The sequence below is a fragment of the Rousettus aegyptiacus genome, unplaced genomic scaffold (assembly GCF_014176215.1).
Source record: "Rousettus aegyptiacus isolate mRouAeg1 unplaced genomic scaffold, mRouAeg1.p scaffold_m13_p_13, whole genome shotgun sequence".
NCBI classification, from domain to species: Eukaryota; Metazoa; Chordata; class Mammalia; order Chiroptera; family Pteropodidae; genus Rousettus; species Rousettus aegyptiacus.
Window position 1 is genome coordinate 29,480,024 of NW_023416288.1, and position 20,150 is coordinate 29,500,173.

General features: G+C 36.0%; 1 protein-coding gene across 17 annotated transcripts in view; it reads left to right on the forward strand.

Annotated features, from left to right (window-relative positions):
- The window catches only part of HDAC9 (histone deacetylase 9), an 824,368-nt gene that overhangs the window by 782,469 nt on the left and 21,749 nt on the right, over positions 1-20,150 (forward strand). The gene's annotated exons all lie outside the window — the stretch shown is intronic.

A 20,150-nucleotide genomic window follows, 5' to 3' on the forward strand; every position in this document is an offset into this window, starting at 1 on the left:
AGTACAAAAATCCTGTCATCGTACTGACTTGTCTCATTATCACTGAGGGTAGGTTAAGAGACTATTATATGTTATTCCAGATCTCAAGGAAAGGAATCTTGAAGTGATCTTTGACATCCTTCTCCTATTCATCCATATCCAATCTAATACCCCCTTCAGGTCATCTATCAAATACTATTTAAAAAATCTAGTTTTTATGTATATTATTCTCTTTTATTCTGAACATTCTTTTGCCATTATACATACAGATTATTAAAAGTACTTGTTTCTTTGTATAGTCTAATTATATCACTTTCAATAAGCATTCCTGAGTACTTATTACATGTGAATACATGATAACTTTATCAGTTATTAAGGCCCAGAGCTTATAAAAAGGAATAAGGCAGAGTTTTGGCATCAAGGAGTTTATAGTCTGGTGACTGAGAGATATTGCAATAGATCATTCCAATACAGGGTCACAGGTATCTGGAGATCATGAAGAAGGAGCAATCCCTTAAGTTTCTTTCAGCTGGGATGAGAGGTCCTGGAGAGTGAGGACGGTTCAAGGGAGACTTCTTAGCAGTGATAGGGCCTAAACAAGCTTGATCTTAAGGGATAAACAGGATTTTGGCCAGATGAAAAAAGATCGAATGTTTTGAAGGGAGTAACAGAAGCAAAGGACTCTATTTTCTCATAGGTGTGACAAATATAGTTTGCATATATCTTTCTAAACTATACAGTTGCAGTTTGTATTGAATCTGATTTCTTGGTAATGACTTTCTGCTGCATGATTTTTTTTCCTTTCAACACTGGCATTTTCGAGTGACTGGTACAATCTGCTCAGGCCAAATAAACCTACTTGACACTTGAAAAGAATTCATTCTACTACCAAAGCTTGCTATATGAGAATTCTACCACTATAGATTTTGAATCTCTGTCTTCTGCTCTAAAATGCATTTCATACCACTCAACTTTGACCACTTCCCCCAGTTAAAAATCCATTTCTCCTAAACTCCTGTTGAAGATTCCCCCAGCCCTTGTTAATTGAATACTTGAACAAACTTTTAGCACTAACATGTGGATTTTAATTAGTGGCATTATTGTGATTTTTTCTGTTTAAGTTTTTTGTGTATTTTACAGTCTATTAACTGTGTTCTTCAATTAGATAATAATCATCAGGAGGACAGGAATCACCTTCTCACCTATGCATGTACCTGCAGGAAGGGTTGGCAGCAGGGAAGCAGTTTGAAATGCATGGGAGCCTAGGAATTGGGAGTAGGCAGATTTGAGTAGGAATGACTTGAATAACTCTTCAAGGCTCTATGAAAGCAAAGCTTGCATCAAAGGGAGCTTCTGAAGAAGAGCTGCTCCTTGAGAGTCATAGATATATGGTGTAGTAGGTACTGTTGGCTACTCAGCAACCATGCCTCGCTCATTTCTACCTGAAAGAGGCCTGTTTTTGTTCATGAATCCTTGCCCCCAGATAACATGTAACTCAGGGAAAGAAGAACATATGCCCAGCTCTAGGAGAAATGTTCTTATTCTAAGGCTAAATTAGTCAGTGATTTACAGTAACTAAACATATTATGGGAAAACTTAACAATAATGGTTAAGAAATGAGTACATGGCCATTTGAGATTCAGGGCTAGCTTCATGGATGGTCAACCTGTGTAGCCACATAAACCACACTCACAAGGATTCAATGTATGGTTTAGTGTTATTACTGTTGCTGCCTTGAAATTCTTACTCAGTTTTGAAGAAGGGGCCCACATTTTCATTTTGCTCTGGGCCCCACAAATTATGTAGCCAACTCTGATGAAAATAAATCAAGGTGCTGGTTTTGCAAAACATATTTACCAAGAAAGACTGATAGTAGCATCACCACTAACTTAAACTGTGTTGAGAAGAAACTGAATGGTAGTTGAGGTTGTAAAGGGAAAAACAGATGCAAGATGACAGTGATCTCTCGCCATTTGGGACATGGAGTGAAAAGTTCAGAGAAGCCGATTCAGTGCTACCTGCAGCCTTGACCACTGTGTGGTACATTTTTACACAGTTCTGTTGACTCGTGTCTGCGGGGACGCTCTTTTAGACTAAAGAAACAAAGGGGCTCTGTAAAGTCCATAGAGCAATAAAATAAAATGGGTATTTCAGAGTGGCAAACTTCACAATGGCTTGGGAAATTAAAAATTATGGGCTCCTGGCTTAGCAAACAATGCAAGATTTCTTTACAAATATAAAATTACATTGTTGCTTTTATTCGTCTCTGTTTTATATCCCACTCTTCCATTTCACCCACTCCTGTAGGACTCCATGTCCTTGATTGGGCTCTCCATTTCCCCCTTGGTGGGGAAAGTGGTTAGAACCAACTCTATAATTGGTGGATCCCAGTGCAAAATGAAAATATGTTCATGTCCTTATTAAAAGTTATTAATAATTCAAGAATGTGATAGTAGAGCATTGAACCCAGCATGAGGGACCTTGCGAGCATGGGGTCTTTGGAACTGTACAGGTTACCTGTTGTTGAAGTTAGCCTTGAAGGTAGACTTTGTTTGACAGGAGACCCTCCTCTTCACATATGTCTCTGAGTGTCACACAGGTGCCTCCTTTTAACTTTAAGAGATGTTTGGATTTCAGCCCACCTCCTAGCCCAGATTCTGAAGGATTCTCTTGTGCTACAATTTGAAACTACAGTATCAGAAAACTATGTAAATGTTGAGAAGCAGGCTTCATAGCATGTGGGAAACATTCAGGCAAGTTCCTAGATAGCCTTGTCCCCAGGCAGACAGCAAGGTGCTGACACACTGTATGTGAATTTCTCTTTGAGAACTGAGCCCCCCAGCTGAGGGTATGCAGGTGCTGGAGGATGTGATTAGCATTGGCCCTTTGCCTGGCCACATGTATGTGAGTATTTTACTGCAGGATTATCTCTGTTGTCCTGTCCTTGTTTATGTTACTCATTTAGCTGAGAAGAAAAGGTCTTATAAAGCAACAGCAGGGCAAACATTTCTCCTGATAGGTAAACACCCCATGTGACAGGTCAGAGTCCGGTTTCATTTCAAGATGGTTGATATATACAAAGATCAACTATCGTTCAGATGACAAGTCTTCTGCCTCATCCCTATTACGTTATCAAGACTTAGCTCAGATGTTATCTCTATGCTAGATTAGATATAGTTTCTGTGTATTTTCATGACAGATTATTTGTTTTTAATTTCATATTTTTTATATGGTGTCTGGCATATGTTAGGTGCTCTGCAGATGTTTGTTGAATGAATCAGCTAGCCTGTCAGTGTTTGCCACATTTTTTTCTAAAGCCCAGATTGACTTTTTTAACTAACCCAAGGTAATTATAACACTCCTTGGTTAGCCCATGCAGAATGAGAGATTAAGAAGAGCAGGCAAAATGTGAGAGCTCATTTCTTCTCTTTCCTTCACAACTCACAAGGATGAATTCTTTCTACGTTAGGAAAAACATAAGCTATTTGTGAGCTACTATTTCTGTGGTGACGCTTGGAGGTGGCAATTCTCAGAGCTGAATCTAATAATCGATTGCTGGCTATAATCACTAACAAGTGATGCCGGGACAGAGTCAGCTCAGTCGGAATAGGATCCTCATATGTATATTCCTCTTCCGGAAACACATCCTAACAACTTAAAGGGGCCATCAAACTCTTTCCTTCTTTTGCATGGCATGGTGAGAAGCAGGGTTCCCAAACGCCATTTTGCACACCAGTGCTGGCCCATGGTAAGTAACAGTTTTGCTGATTTGGGAGGGAAAGAACCATGAAGTTAGTTTTCCATAAACTAAATTACTCAGTTTTAAATACTAAAAACATATAATGAATAATATTGATATTGATCTGTGAAAACCCAAAATGTGAAAACCACAAATATAGTCATGGTTTCTTTTGATTTATTTAAATTTTTTTTAGCAAGAAGAGTACTCCTTTTAAGTATCAACCAATATTATAGATCTCCTGTGTGACGATAGTGATAATTGTAGTATCTTTTAACTTGTGGATTAAGAAAATGTACGCACACAAAGATTTGAGGATTCTTTTAAAATTTTGCTCTAGCTATCCAGCGGTTTGCAGCTGATAAGTTGAAAAACACTGATCTAGAGGATTTTAAAATGACATATATTTCAGTATGATCCTCTTCTCCCCTAATCAACCATGTTACCGTGAGCAAGCCACTTAACTTCTCTGAGGGATTTCAAAAGGAATGATATAACCTGTCACCATATTGCTTTCCTAAGTTGGTGCTGCTATGGCAACAAAATGGCAAATAAGAAACAGAATCATAAAAAGAACAGTAGGAATTTTCCCCCTCCACCCCCACTTTCATCTTTTCCCCTCTAGGGATTCTTCCTTTGGTTAGTGGATTGGGGTTGTCTTAAAATTCCTTAGTATTGTCAACCATAACAAAATGGTGACACTGGCCAGCATGGGAAAGTGGCAATATTTGCAATGTCACCGTACGTTCATGTCAAACTTATTCTGTATAAATGGAGGAACAACACTGATGGCTCCTGCATAGGAAATTTGTCATTATGCTAATTTTCTATTATTTAAACACACATACAGTATTATTTAGAGCAATGAAAAGTGAATTTATGGTCCTCTGAGTTGATCCAACTTTCAAGGCCAGTATGAAAAGGGATACGATGTTCTCGTTGCAGGAGAATGTACCATGTGACTATGTAATCGACTCCTAGGTAATCAATTATCCACAAGATGCAGGCGCCTGCAATGCGCAGAGCACACACTTTCACACATTCTAAAGAAATAATAATGAAATCAAATCTTCTCTGGGAGATCAGAGACTAGTTGACACCCACTCCTTGTCAGAACTGCACTTAATTTATCTTTTGTATACATGTTATTGAAGGGATGACTTCCTTCTCCTCTTCGTCCTTCTCGTTATTGTTTTTCTTTGTTCTCCTTCTCTTCCTCCTCCTCCTCTTATTATTATAATAGGATCATATCTGCTGTTCCAAAAACTATCCCTAGAAGTAACTGATGCTAGAAAAGATCAAAGAAATGTTAATTTTGTTGATTTCATTTCTACTCTTTTTCCAGTGAGAGATAAATAGTTGGTAAAATAAAATATAAACACTGGTGATGTTGTATTAGAGAGGATAATCAGAGTAGAAGCATCTATTCTGATACTTGATTCTCTTGGTAATGAGGAGATGTGGATGGTCATTAATGAAGAAAGCTGTGAAAGTAAGATAAGACTTACTCTAACAATGACAACTATTGTCTTTTTATGTGAAACGCCATTCTCAGCCATCTCCTCACATTACTGTAATACTCCCTACCTACCCCCTTCCCAAGGAGAAGGGGCATTTACATCAGACAATCTAGGAGAAAATCCAGATTGTTTCTAAGCTGAAAGGAATTTGTATACATCTCTTGTGGGGAAATTGTCCAATATTTTGACCTCATGGGGCTATGCACACAGTTCAAAGGGTTGTTTCCCCAGATTGCAGCATGTGCTGCATAAATCATGTCACAAGCTTTACTAGCTTCTTGCCTCCTCACCCAAATGTTCATCCACACTTAGTTTTTCTCTTTTGTCCCTTCCTATTTCATTTTTACTTCCTATCTATTTTCTATTCTTTTTCTCTTTTCTTCTCTTCTCCATCTCCATTCTGTTGAAATCCATGGGAGAAGAACAAGAGATACCCACAATGTAAGAAAGGGGCTCTTAACTCCTGAGAATTTGAGGTTTAATTTCAAGCAGGGAAGAACATGACTAAACCTTCATTTCAAAACATCTCCATGCCTGTAGTTAGGACAGGAGGTTTACCAGGGCTTATGGTCCGATGTGGCTGGTTTAATTCAGAAGTAGAATTGGAATGGTGTGGTAATTAATTGGCATGGAAATCATTAGTGATTTCTAGATTTCAGGCTTGGACAACTGAGAAGATGGTAGTGTCACTTGCTGTGATAGGAAACAGTAAAAAAGAAAAGGTTTGGAAGGGAGGATGATAAATATTAGACTTAAGAAAAAGAATTTTTCCTGATTGAAAGATGTGAAAATTGTGGGGAAGGAAGCACCATCCTAAACGTCAGTTTTTCACTGCAGTGAGGTTATGGAGGACGTTGGATAAAATGATTTATACATTGCAAATAATAAAATAACAATTATTAAAAGCTTCCTACATACTAGTCACTGTTATGAACACCCCTGTCTTATAAAATTAACTTGTTTAATCTTCTCAGCAACTCTATTAGTAGATACTATTTTTATTTGCATTTTACAGCCAAGTAAACTGAGGCACATCTAGATTAACTTGCCCCCAGGTCACACAGTTAATGAGTGGACAAAGGCAAGATCATAAATCAGTTCGAGTCAGCGGGCTTAGCCGTTATGTTATAGTAGCTCGCAAATAAATCCATTCCTTTTGCAATTATTGAGTACACTTTTCCTATTTCTTCCAAAAGTGACATATTTATTTAAAAATCAATTTAACTGGAGATTTGGAGTTTTGAAAGTTCTGGTTAATTGAAGTTTAGCCACAGTCAGTTCTAGAAGAGCAGTACCAAATTACAAGGAGCCATGGAGCTGTGAATCTACGTTGGAGCCCCTTGTAAACTAGCAAAATACATCTAATCACAAAAAAATGCAAGGATTGGCAGAATTTCAAATCCCTGCCCTGCTGAGTTTAAAACCCTGACTGTTGTCAGGTGTGAGCTGCTATTTGTCATAGATTCTTTGGCTTTAGACAGAGGCCTTGACGTTCCAGCCCTGGGCCAGGCAGACCTTCATTGAAGAAAAGCAGTGGTTAGACATTTTCCCACTATTAACCTCGCCAACCCTTTTTGTATCAGAGCCAGGTCAAACTTGCGCACATGGCTTTCCGAAAGTTGATTTTGAACTTCTAATTAACCATTCTCCTGAAATGTTGAAAGTCTGATTATTATTTGGTGGAGCCCTAATACTAGAATGTACCAGAATAAAAAGGGAAATCTGCCATCTGCTTAGAGACTTAACTTGTTTGAATTTTTTTTTTATTGCAACTGCATTTGTAATTATGAGTTTTCTTTCACTCATGATTCTACTAAGGCAAAAGTAATCAAACCAAGAGAATAAATGAAATTATGTGTGTTTCCAGAACTAAAACCTCTTAAAGGAATCTTTATGATTATATAGCAAGCTCTTAGCACCCATATAAGCTTCACACCCACATGCAATACCATTCACTGAGATAGGGCCTGCTAGAAGGGCGAGTTTAGGGGGAGATCATTTGCTGGGTATATAACTAATCATACTTTGCAGAGTGGTAGGAGAACTGTTTAAAACTGTGCAACGCATAATTAGTTTTTTCATCTTGTTCATGAATAATTTGAGGTTTAATAAGTTTAGGTCACTTGTCGAAGGTCTTTCAACTAGTAAGCAGTAAAACCAAGGTTTGAACCCTGGTCTGGCTGGCTGTCCTATCAAAGCCCACTTTCCGCTAAAGCATATGACTTTCCTGTTCCCACCTCAATTCATGAATAAGAACATAATTCCACCAGACTTCTTGTTCTCCGGTATTCCAAGAAAGACATTAGAATAGACCTCTCCTAAAACATAATGAATTCTGCACACATTAAAATAGACTATTTTAATGCATTACTGGGCTTGCTAGAATGTAAGGGAATAGGAGGAAAAAAGAAAACAAGCTAAAATGAAATAGGAAGCAGTAAACAGTAAGTAACACAAAAAGGCAGGGTATCTCTGGGACAAATGATGGCGTCAGTGCTATAAGTGCACAAGAAAGCCTAAGGTCTGTATTAAAGTTGGAGATATGAATTTTATGGTACTAAAGATGAAGAAATAGGTTCACTCCCAGATTCTGGAGGAAAGAAATACGATTCCTCTCTGGAGGAAGTATCCCTAATTTAGACCTTCAGTAATACAGAGATCAAGCTTAACAAAATACGAGCTCAAATAAATACATACATACATATTTAAATAAATGAATAAGGTCAAATGTACAAGTACACAAGCCAGTAGAAAGGAGAAGCAAGGAAATAATAAGGTTTATTTGGGGGGTTAATAGCGAAGGGCATTATTTTCAAGTAATGAAAATAGATTAAAAGTACTCATATACTTTCACTCGTCCATGAACGTCCAAGAAAATAATAATAAAAAGGTTTTTTGTTTTGCTTTGTTTATTTTTAAGGCATACACATAGGGATAAAGAATGAGAAAAGAAATAACAGGAACATGGAGAACAGATGATCATCTGTTACTGTCTTAGCAGACCTGAAAAAAACAAATCCTGAGCCAGTGTTGGCAAGCCTGTCTCTTCCAGAGATGGGTACATCAGACCCATATGCCATAGAATTGTTAAGTCACACATCTAAGACTCTTTTTTTTGTTTCATCATTTTAATTCGTTTCTCCTAATTCATTATCCCTTTCCTTTATTCACTTTTTTCTATGTCCAGCTTAAAAACAATAACATTTACATTCCTTTATTCTTCTGCCTTTCAATCTCCCTAAAAAACCTTGCCCTTCTACTTTATCAACATAATACAATCCCAGCCCCGAATATATTCAAAGAGATTGTTCTCCAACACATGACCTATGTAATCGGGTCTGCTCAAGATTGTCATGGACCAAAGCAGTTTGGCCTCCTGTAAATTTATGATCACCAAAATCAAATGGGTTCATTATAAGCTTACTGTCTTTCTCAGGTCAACTTACCCTGCTTCTCTCAAACAACTCTTTCAAACATCACTCTGCTCAAACTTCCATCGGCTCACCTACCCCGATAATCTCAGCAACAAACCTTACTTAAAGTGTAGCTAACAAACTGCTTTCTTTGACTGTTAATTTCCATGAACATTAAGACAAACTAAAAACACTCCCACCTTAAAAACAAACTCCAACATCCTCACTCCTTCTTCAGTTTACCATCTTTACCATCTTAGTGCTCTTTGATCCTTCATGAAAAAAATTCTTGAAAAATATTTCTATCTAGGTATCTCCATTTTTCTCACCTCCAAATCCCTATCAGAACCCTAGTGTAATTTCTACTGCCAGATTTAAAGTGGAATTTTATTAAACTTTTATTTCAAAATAATTGTAGATTTGGATAAAAGTTGCAAATATAATAAGAATTCTCATATAACCTTCACTCAGCTTCCTTTAATGTTGATATCTTGCATAACCATAGCAGAATTATAGAAACTAAGAAATTAACAGTAATACAGTGCTGTTAACTAAACTGTAGACTATCTTTAGATTCCACCAGTTTTCTCACTTATTTCCTTATTCTCTTTCAGAACTCAATCTATGATCGACACATTGCATTTAGTTGTCATGTCTCAGTCTTCTCTCATCTGTGATGGTTCCTCAGTCTTTCTATGCCTTTTATGACCTTGACACTTTTGAAAAGAAAAACACTGCCTAGTTATTTTGAAGAATTTTTCTCAACTTGGGTTTTTCTGCTGTTCCCTCATGGTTAGATTGAGGGTATACTTCTTTTACAAGATTATCACAGCAGAGATGCAGAACTCTCCAGATCTGTGCATCGGATCTGTGGTACATAATGTCAACATGTCTTACTATTGGTGAAATTAACCTTGATCACTTGATTGATTAAATTATCTGGTGTAATATTATAATATTTCCCTTTGGAATTAATAAATATATTGGGAAGATACTTTGAAATTATGCAAATATCTTGTTTCTCCTCAAAGTTTTACTTACTAATTTTAGCAGCCATTTAGTAGATCTTGCCTGCAAAAAGTATTACTCTGCTGTTCCAATGCTGCTTTTCTATTTTTCTTATTCCTTTCATATTACTTAGCAACGATTTATAATAAAGAGCCGTTCCACCTTGTCCATTTATTAATTTATACATTATATATGTAAATCAGTATGTACTAGTATATATTTATTCTATGGATGATAATCTTGTATATTCATCATTTATTTTGTTGTCCAAATTGTTCCAGCTCTGGCCATTCAGAGCTCTTTTAGACTGATTCCTATGTCCTTTCGACATGGTCTTATTTTTTTATAAGCACTCCTTACTTTCTGACACCACAAAATATTTCAAGTTTACCTTGGTTTTCCCTGCTTGTATTAGTTTGAATTCTCCAGAGAAACAACAACAATAACACCCACCCACCCCCTACACACACACACACACTGTCTCTCTCTCTCTTTCTCTCTCTCTCTCTCTCTCTCTCTCTCTCTCTCTCTCTCTCTCTCTCTCTCTCCTATCTCTCCTCTCTCTCTTTCAGGCAGTCTGTGCAGTTATGGAGACTGAGAATTCCAAGATGTGTAGTCAGCAAGCTGGAGACCCAGAAGAGCAGATGGCATGGCTATAGTCTAAGTCTGAAAACCTGAGAACCAGGAAAACCAGTGATATAATTTCTAGTTTGAGGCCAAAGGCCAGAGAAGATCAATGCCTAAGCTTGAAGGCAATCAGCCAGAGAGAGAGAATTCTACCTACCTTATTCAGCTTTTTATTCTATCCAGACATTCAGCTAATCAGATGAAGCCCACCTACATTAGGGAGAGCCATCTGCTTTACTGTAAAGTAATTAGTAATTATTCAAAACAAAACAAAAATAGAAGCTAAGGCCGAACGGATGATTGAACAAGTGCGGTTGCAGAAACTGCATTTAATTATTATTCTATGAAGCATGACCTTTTATTTAGATAAATCCAAATGAAATTACATGTACAATACATTATCATAGGCACTCAGTAAATATTTCTTATCATTTTACTTATTGTTTTGTTCAAGAAAATAGCTTTATAGTCATATCTACATGAATAATTCCAAAATTTCTCTTTATCCCAGATCTCGCATCTGAGTTCCAGATATTTATTAAATTTCTAGCTTAGCATCTCTCCCTTGATATCACAAAGACTCATCTAGTCAACATGTCCAAAGCCATTGTCATTATGTTTGCCCTAACCCTCACCCTCCTTCAGGTTTCTTGATCATAACAGATGGCACGCCATCCTTCCAGTTTTGCTAGAAAGGAATATATGAATTATTTTTCATGTTATTCCTTCCATGGCTGTCTATATCCAAATCATTGACCCATTCTATTTTTGATACTCTTTAAACATTTCATTCATCTATCTACTTATTTCTGTTCCCATGACCTCAGCGCCAAATCAGACTTCCATCATCCTTCTCCTAGACCATTTCTATATCCTATGAAGTGGTCAACTCACATCCCCTCTTACTTTCTTCAGTTTATTTTCTAAAGTGCTGCCAGAGTGATCTTTTACTAAATAAGGCATATTAGTCTGCATACCTCCTTGCGTTAGACTAGAGGTCAACAAAGTTTTTCTGTGCAATGTTAGATAGTAAGTATATACGGTGTTGGTTTCAACTGCTTAAATGTTCTGTTGTAGCAAGGAAGCAGCCATAGCCAATGTGTAATAAGCACAGTTGTGTTTCAATTCAACTATACAAAAATAGGATGTGGGACCAATTTAGTTTCTGAAAAATGAAAAATCTGAAATAAGTGGTATCTAGATGGCATGTTGAAATAACAGATATCAACCAAGACACCAGTTGTAAAGGACACCTGAATTTCTGGCCTCAGAAGTAGAAGAAGAAATATTCAACATTGCTGCTACCTGGGGTGCACAAGACAGGTGTGCTGTAGCCACAGCTGTGACATACATAAAGCCACTAAGCTGCCAGAAGACAGGGTTATGGGGAACATGGGGAATCAGAGGGTGGGTTTGGATAAAATAAAATACATTCAAGATATAGGGGGAGCAGTCTTGCATGCAGCATTCATACGCTGAATATTTTTTCTACAGAAGTTTTGCTAATTATTTTATAGCTCTGCAACTATTTATTTTATGGTTAGTAACATATTTTAATTTAACCATCAACAATATTGACAGAAATGTGTTCAAAAACAAATGCGCATCTTAAAAATGTAGTGTTCAATTGCTATTTCCCAAGAAGGTTGATATTTAACGTACAACTTGCACAAAATGTTTTTCAATATTCATCATTCATCATGGAGACAGAGTGATGCCATCAGTGACATGAACACTACAGACACATGCTGCTGAATTAGTGACCGTACCTACGCTAAAATTTAGTAATTATTGAAAACAAAACAAAAATAGAAACTAAGACCAAACAGGATAATTTAACAAGTGCAGTTGCAGAAACTGCGTTTAAGTATTATTCTATGAAGCATGACCTTTTATTTAGATAAAAGGACTGTGGTTCTAAACTTTTTAAATGAGTTTTCAGTTTCAAGTATTTTTTTTAAGCTCTAAAGTGAGGTAATAGTTATTCGTTGACGCCACTAGAAGAATCTCTTGGTTAAATGATGTCGTGTCCTCAGATACTACAAACAGAAAAATCGGTTAATCCTAATAATGGTTTTTATATTCTTCATTTAATTCATGGAATCAAAGTAGAGCTTTTGGAAATAAATCCGCCAAAAATAAAACATAGGGCATTATTGTGAATACTCTTGTAAAGTACAGTTGAAAGTCTAACACTGACAATAAAATCATTGATTTTATATTAATATGCAAATTAACTTTGGTTGGAGTTCAGCTTAATCTTAAAGAACAGAAATATGTTTGACATTAATATGGAGTATACAAAATTCATAAGTTTTTATAAACTTTATAACTTAATAAAAAGTAGTTGTAAATTTAATAAAATTTTATTTTAAAATTCCTTTTACAAGCAATAGGCCTGATATTCTAATGAAAATTTAAGCTATTGTCCTCAAAACTTTAAATACTTTTACATAAACATAGGGTGAAATATAGTTAAGTGAAATATAATGTTTTGGAAATACAGCTACTATTGATAACTTAAATCTGGAAGTACAAAATTTATCTTTTTGCTGCCCATTATCAACTGTAATAATATACTACTTTAAAAATGAGTTTTCTGAATTTCGATTACATTTTTTCTAATTCTTTAGAATCCATTAATCAAAATATTCATTAAATGGACCTCTCATCCTACATACGATAGTGTAACTACATGCTATAGTAAGTACCCTTTAATAGAAATAAAAGAAAGGCAGAAAAACATATATATGGAACAATGTTTTCGGACACTGGACAATAGGCAGTGAAGGTCTGTGATCCCAGTAGGAAAAAAAACAAGGGAAGAGAAATAAACAAAACGAGTCCAACAATTGCCTGAACTTACTGGTGCAAGGTAGTTTCCAGGCTACAGCAGAGGGAGGGAGAATCCAAATGGAATCCAGTGGTTTTTCTAAGCTGAAGATAAAGTGATCAGAGTTTGGGGAGACTGAAATGACTAGCATTTGTGAGGCAGAATATTTGAGGTGAAGTTGCTGCACAAAGGGCACCATGTATCTATACAGGAGTTTCCTTAAACCTTTGCCTTATTTATCTTTACATGCATAAGGTGAAACACCATAAGGCTAAGGAACTAACTAGTAGGTTAAACAATTCAAGGAGTTCCCACAGAACTAAAAATAGTTTGTATTCGCACTAGCCAGAGCGGAGAGTCCTTATAATACAAAGCATCATACAGTGACATCAAAATGGTTTCGTCTTAGTTGTATGGCTAAATTAGCCTTGTATCACGCACGGCCCACTCTGGAGCCACTCTAACAAAAAGTACAAGCAGGCCTCAAAAGGATCATACTGCTTGCAAGTAACTTAACTACATGACAGAACCAAGTCCAACACTTTCAAAGAACGCAACGAAATTCAACAACCAAAAATGATCAAATTAGCAAGGTTAAGAATCTAGATGAAAATTATCAGACATACAGTGGCAGAGGAAAATATGACCTCGAGCTACCAGAGAAATCAGTTAACAGAAACTGATTCAGAAATGCAAGGTATGATGGAATTAGCAGAAAAGAATGTTAAATAGTTACTTCTAATTTGGAGAGGAAAGTGCAAAAATCATGTGGAGAGAAACAAAAAAACATAAACACCATAGAAATGGAAGTTTTAGAGATGAAAAATCAAATACTTGAAGTTAAAAAATTCTGCATGCTGTAAGTATTAATGGCAGATCGTACACATAAGACAAAATAAACAAAGCAAGACAAAATAAAACTAAATTTAAAAACTGAAGTTGAGGAAGTAATAGAAACTATCCAAAGTGAAGAACAGAGTGCTCACTTCAGCGGCACATATACCGAAGTAAAGAATAGAGAGAAAAAGACTGAAAAAATAATAATAATATGTCAGTGATATATTGGGCAACATCAATCAGTATAACATACCTATAATTGGAGAAAAGGCAGAGGCTTGGGAAATATCTGAAGAAATAATGGGACAAGTTTTTATAAATTTGATGGAACTACAAATCCACGGATCCAAGAAAGTCAGTCAATCTCAAGCAGAATAAACACGAATAAAATCATAATGAAACCTTTAAAAAAGTTGGAGGGAGTGGGAATCATATTATATACAAAGAAACAAAGATAGAGATGAAAAGATAAAGATAAGAAATCTTTCGAATCTTAAAAGCATATGTTATGTGATACAAGCCAGATATTGAGGATTATATAATATGATTCCATTTATATGAAATTCCAGAAAAGACAAAAGTGCAGTGGCCGAGTTTTAGTGATTATCAGGAGGAGGAGACTAAGCAGGAGAAGGAGAAGTTGGTTCCAACGGGCCAAAGGGAGCTCTTTCTGGAGAAGAAAACATTCTGCATTTTCATTGTTGTTGTGGTTATATGAATGCACACACTTGTCAACATGCACCATAACCTGCCCTTAAAACTGATAAATTTGGTTGACTGTAAACTATACCTAATGAGGCTGACAAGAAATAGTTACAAAATGACCAAAAATATCAGCTTCTGAAACTTTTGAAGAATTACAATGACAGTGAATAGTGTCTTCAAAAGGGAAAACATTTCAATTGATTCCTACCAAAGCAAAAGAATAAATGAAAAAATTGAAGAAAATAAGTACTCAAACAAACCATGCACAAGATTTTATTTTAAAAATGTGTATAATTGACTTGCAAAGATGTGTGTTTGTTGATAGAATCATTGATAAAACTATCCTTAGCTAGATAAATTTATATTCTGGAATGGAATGAAATTAAGCAGCATCTAAATTCAGTAAATAAAATTTTGAGGAGTTATAAATAGAGAAAACTGTTTTGCTGAATTTAGCGTATATAAAATGTTTGCCAAAGAAGGTATTCTGACAGAAGGAAAAATAGTTATGACAATATTTGGTATGAAATAGTTATTCATTTCACTATTTTAACAATTGAAATGAAAATATTTTGCATTAAGCAGAAACTACTCTGAGCTTACCAAATAGCACTGAACTTATAAGATCGAATTTGTTAACCAAAAATATTATAGTCTCTGCAGAAAAGTAAATTAAAGATGCCACAATTTCAAATTTATTAACCATTAAATTTAACTTTGAAGAAGAGTACAGGCAATTTTATGAAAAAGTCTAAAATATTTAGACCATATTGAAGCAAAAAATACAATCGTCATAAAAAATACCAGATATATTCTATCAGTGAGAGAGATGGCCACAAAACTGATTAACATATGCAAATATTTACCAAAAATCATAATTCTGCTTATGTTATTTTCTAATATTAAGATAATCAATATAAAGAAGTTAGTTATTATACTTATACATGAATTATGCTATTTTTATTTTTTAGAATGAACTTAAGTTGTGAAAATAATTTCTGAATAGTTTTTAGCCCATTTTAACCTCAAAATTATCCCAAACTTGGATTAAAAGTAACCTGGTCACTATTTATGCACCAATTTTCAATACATCTTTATTTTTGCACATATACAATGCTTTGGATCCCAATGAAGTTCTCCATGTAGCTATAAAATGCATCTTTAAAAAACATTAAGAAGCTCTGAGCTCTGGAAAAATCATGTATTAAGGCCACTTGTAAATCCCAGGTGTTAATAATCTCTAAGTTTGAAGAGGTTTTAGGTCAGTGCCAGCCTCCTTCCCTATGAAAACATAATGTGTAATGACAAAAGGTGACTTCATTCAAATGAAAAGAACAAATCTGAGAAGCGACTCTAAAGATCCCAAAATGATGATGAAAGGGGCAGATTTCTGGGGTCAGGAGGTTTTCAAAGTGTCAAAGGGCTTTGGCTGGGAAAACTTTTGGTAAATGGGTTATTTCTAATGCAGACTTTCATATGTTGACAATTACCTATTTTTTTAAATTGCTCATCTGGTTTATACTGACATGTGATTATGCAGTACCTGCAAGTACCTGCAGGCTCCTATTTGACCTAGTGACACTCCTTCTACAGCCCCTACCTCTGACTCTTGACTGTCTACATTCTCTTATCTAGTTTTTGTCTCCATTTGAGATTCATTCTTTGCTTTACCTTTACTAGACAAAGGAAAAAATGCAGAGTAATGAAGGCTAAATAGTCCAACAAAAAGTGCTGAAAAATAGGAAGACTTCCATAGTGGGAAAAATGAATAAGGATAGAGGATATGACCAAAGAGAAAGTGTGTCTGTCCAGTTTTAATGGAAAACTCTCATTTACCAGTTCTATTGCCTTAGGAGAGCAACCCAGTGGTGGCTGGTTACTAATATTTTACTTTATGAATAGTAGCGCCTGAAAACTCTAGTAATAAACCTTGGTTTACTTCTCTGATGCGCTAATTGGGTGTATTAGTCCCATGCCAACAGATACAATTTTTTTGCATGTATTTCTGAAAGAAAAAGAAAAACCTACCCATCATGTGAAAATATAATCCATAAATTGTAAGGTTTGAATTGGCTGCATATTTCACCGTCTGTGCTATACCTACTTTATTTTTTCTCCTTTACAAATAGAGATAGTTGTCTATAAATGCATTATTAATGTAGAATATTTCCCTTGTTTTTATAGGCTTTGCCAGAGGCCATATTGAATTTAAAGTTTTGGGTTATTTCTGAGTCATGAACCTTATATATCTGGAGAAAAGCCAGCTTCTAACATTTATTCGTAACTTAGCAGGATATTTTATACACATTAAATTTTATTCAAAAAGGTCTCAGCTATTTAAAATCTTTCTTTCTCTTCACGTACATGAAAGCCGAACTTTGAAGGATCATTGTCAGCCATTGTGCTGAAAGATTGTTATTAATGATTCATACCTTCTGTCCTGATTGTGTTTTGGGAATAATGATGTTTGTTTTTCTATGACCAAGAGCCTTCACCATGAAGAAAAAATACAATGCTTGAAAATTAAATCCCTTAGTTATTCTAGACGTGCCATATTATCTAAAAGTTAAGTGTTTGCTGACCCCTTCAAGGGTTAAGGCTGATAGTAAAGTAAAATGTTACTGCCATAATAATTTTTTCTAATATCCAAGTGATACATAACGTGAGATCAGAAGAATCACAATCATTGAGAATTAGAGCAGGAAGAGACCTTTCATTATCATCAAGCCCACCATTATCATTTTATAAACTGCCCCAGAGCTATCTGAATGACTTTTCTGGGACTAGTGTGGTATCTCCAATCTGTAAATCTTGACTTTTATTTCAGGGCTCCATCTTTGATGGACTTCTTATTCATACTCTTCAGTGAGCACTTGTCTCCAGTTTTGTCAACCAGGTGCTTGCAATAGTATAAGATTAGGAGAAGTTAAGAGTAGAAAAAATTAGTCTCAAAAACTAGTCTCAATTAGTGCAATAAATGCATGCCATTAAGCCAATAATAGATGGATCAACAGAGTCATATATCTAAGGAACAAGAATAACTTATTAGCAAGATGATTCCTTTGTAAAGAATATATATAATTCTTTTGTAAATTTTTTAAGTAGATGTTTTCATATATTGAGTTTATTTTTGTATTTTTATGTGTAGTAGGAGGAGTGTAGAGGAGCAATAAATACAAGAAGACCACAGAATACAGACAAAGAGATATTTTGGGGTCAAGCAGTCCTAATTGAGGATTTCAGCTCCTCTGCCTGCCAGCCATGTAATCTTAGATAAAATTACCTACAGTCATGAGGATTAAATGAGATTATAAATTATAAATGTGTGAAAACATCTAACACATTCCTTGGCACATATTTGGAGCTGAAGAATGGTAGTTTCTTCTCTTTCTTATAGTGTTTAAAACATAATTTAACCCCCAAACCACCAGCTACCTGTTGTTTGTTTGTCAGAGGCCCAATATTAGTCACCCTAGAGAAAAAGCATGTCATCCAGCATTACCAGCTTTCTGAATATCTTGAGCTAAAATGTTTAATAATAATATTTTGTGAAACTCATTACAACTGAATGCACTTATAGATGAAACATGGCATTTCTAACTTAGGTAAGATTATAATGACATTGTGATCTAGAGGAATTAGGGTCTTGACATGGAACTGTCAATTCAGGGTCATTTTTCAAAGTTGAGACATGGGGAGGGGGCACTAAAGAATAAGCCAAGATACATTTCCATTGCCTACCTCCTAAAGCTCTCTTTCGTCTATCTCCTCATTTCCATTCCGTCACTTCCTTTTAGTTGAGAGATCATCATTTCTCCTCCAGACTCTTGCCAACATGTGAAATTGGTTTTCCTGCCGCCACTCTCATCACCTTCCAATCCATGGTGCATGATCTCTCCAGAGGGATCTTTTAAAAACATAAACATGATTCTTTGTCTCTTCTGCTTAAATTGGCCCTTATTACCCCCAAGTTGAAGTTCGAGATCATTCATGTTGTTCAAGATTGTGTGTTAATCTGCCCATGCCTATCACAGAAGTTTCATTCATCAAATCCAGATTTTTTTCTCTGTTCCAATTGTGCCTAGCCATGGACCTTGTACCCCAATAAACTACAGATACTTGAGTTTCTGCACATTTGTATACACTGTTTGCTTTTCCAAGGATACCTCATCATCACCACCTCCCTCAATTTCAGCTTGTCTAACTTCTGATGGTCTTTCAGATACTTGATCAGGTGTAACTTTTTTCTGGCAAGTCTTCTTTCACTTTGCCGTCCTCATAAGTAGACGTTCTACTTATTTCCTCTCGGGAACACATGGACCTTTCCTACACAGAATTGTCATTGTTTGTTAAATAAAAAGGCTCTTAACTAGACCATGAATTTCTTGGTGCCAGGAAGCATCTTTGCCCTCAACATCTGGCACGGCCTTAGCATTCAAAAAATATTAGTTTGTGGGTTCATTCACAGTTAAAATTTCTATTATTTGGTCCAAATTAAAAGCTTTATGATTCTTAGACATTGGTCAGAATAGGTAATCACAGAAGGTAAAGTAGTAGTGTACAACTATGTCAGAAGGTTCTGTTGGCATGGGGGGTGGAGGAAGTCCCTGGGTCTCCTTTCCTAATGTGGCATTCATTCCTTTGTGAAGTAGTAAGATAAGGAAAGTCCAGTCATGAAATGTTAGAATTGGAAGAGATTTGAGGCCATCTCCCGGTTTCAAGAAGCATAAATAAAGTGCCAGAGAGCCTTGCCAACATGAGGAGGTCAGCGGCAGAGCTGGGTCCAGAACCGAGTTATCTTCCTTCCCAATCTAGTATTCAACCATTTGCCTTCCTACTCTAGTCCAACTTTTTTTTGGGGGGTGGGGGAGGAATGTGGGGAGGACTAAGCAAACAATGCATACTAACTTCCTGCCTGATTGGTCAGGCAGCAGAGCTAGTTCTAACCTGGTGAGTCATGTCAGCACCTAGGGAGATTCTCCTGCTTTGATTTGGGGCTATGAAACACTTCACAAAGAAGTGATTTGGGGGCTATGAGAAGGTCGTTAACTCGGCTCTTTCGTGTTTATCCCACTGGCATGTTCTCATGATATGACCTCCTATTTTCCTCTCATTCTCTTGCCCTGACTCAAAAAAAAAAAAAAAAAATCCCTATGATGTATGGAATGGTTCCAACATCAGCCCGTGCATATATTAAAGTTTTAAATCAATTATTGTTCTAGTACACACCCTGGGGTTAAGAAAGAAAGAACATCCAGGACTAACAAACCTGATTGTTCTGGCAAAGTTGCCATTCAATTCATGCTGGCATTTCTGGGCTTCTCTTTTTCTGTACTATTCCAACCTCATTAAAAAAAAAAAAAAAAAAAAAAGTTAATGGCTCAAGTAGCAATTTTTAACATTACTATTTCATTCAATTTCTCCATGAGACTTCTACCTCCCAGTCTCGAGGGTTTCTCAGGGGGCACGATGCCCAGAGTTTGCTTACT